At 40.8% G+C, this 1,068-nt stretch overlaps 1 protein-coding gene across 1 annotated transcript in view; it reads right to left on the bottom strand.

Moving 5' to 3' along the window:
- The window catches only part of CUNH1orf115 (chromosome unknown C1orf115 homolog), a 9,787-nt gene that overhangs the window by 7,510 nt on the left and 1,209 nt on the right, over positions 1–1,068 (bottom strand). The window lies entirely within an intron of this gene.

Here is a 1,068-nt window from a genome sequence, read left to right as displayed (position 1 = left end):
CTAAAAAAAAAAAAAAAAAAAAATCCACCCTTGTAAAGTGTATAGTTCAGTGGGATTTAGAACCTTTACAATGTTGTGCAGCTACCGCTTCTATGTAGCGATATTGAATGATGAAAACACATATGCCATGAAGCCGTTGCTATGTGCTCCTCCTTCCCCCAGGCCCCAGCAAACACTGACACATGTTGTCTTGATGTATCTATTCCAGATACTTTGTACAAATGGAATTCTATCACAATATGCGACCTTGTGGGTCTGGCTTATTTCACTTACCATAATGTTTTTAGAGGTTCATCTGTATTGTGTATATATCAGTATTTCCTGTACGTGGGTGAATAATATTCGATTATATGGATATACCACATTTTGTTTATCAATTCGTCAGTTGATGGATATTTGGTTTGTTTCCACCTTTGGACTATTGTAAACAATGCTTCTAGGAATGTGTGTATAAATATTTGTTTGGTTTTCAGTTAATTTGGTTTTAGCCCTAGACGGGGATTTAGTGAATCACAGTGTAGTTCTCCATTTAATTTTTTGGAAACTACCAAATTATTGTCCACAGTGGCTGTGCCAATGTACATTCTCGACAGCAATGTACAATGATTCCTATTTTGCCACATTCTTGACAACATGTATTTTGTGTTTGTTTGGATTTTTTTTTTTTAAGTAGCCATCTTAAGGTATAGGAAGCAGCACTTCATTGCTGTCTAGTGACACCTTAACCCATCCTTCCGTGACCAGTTTTCACCTCACCTTGACTTTACAGCCTCACCTGTGAGGAGCTGACTGCCTTCACTCTGTGCGGCCTCCCCGGGGATGCTGTGGGCTTCTGGGCAGAGCTGCATCACAGTCTCTCTGGCATCTGTAGTGCTTAGCGAAATGCCTGGCACCTAGTGAGTGCTTCCAAAACCCCTTCCCATGCTGACCCTGAGCAGATGTGTCCTCAGTATCAATCCACCCTTTATTAATATCTTTGATCACTACTTGCTGTGTTCTGCTCCAAAAGCTGCTGACATACCTTTAAAGAGGCTGATAAACCTCAGCTCCCAGGTATGGAGGCTGTAT

Source organism: Otolemur garnettii, unplaced genomic scaffold (genome assembly GCF_000181295.1).
Source record: "Otolemur garnettii isolate 467f Iridium unplaced genomic scaffold, OtoGar3 scaffold00045, whole genome shotgun sequence".
NCBI classification, from domain to species: domain Eukaryota; kingdom Metazoa; phylum Chordata; class Mammalia; order Primates; family Galagidae; genus Otolemur; species Otolemur garnettii.
This window is presented reverse-complemented; position numbering and strand designations above follow the sequence as displayed.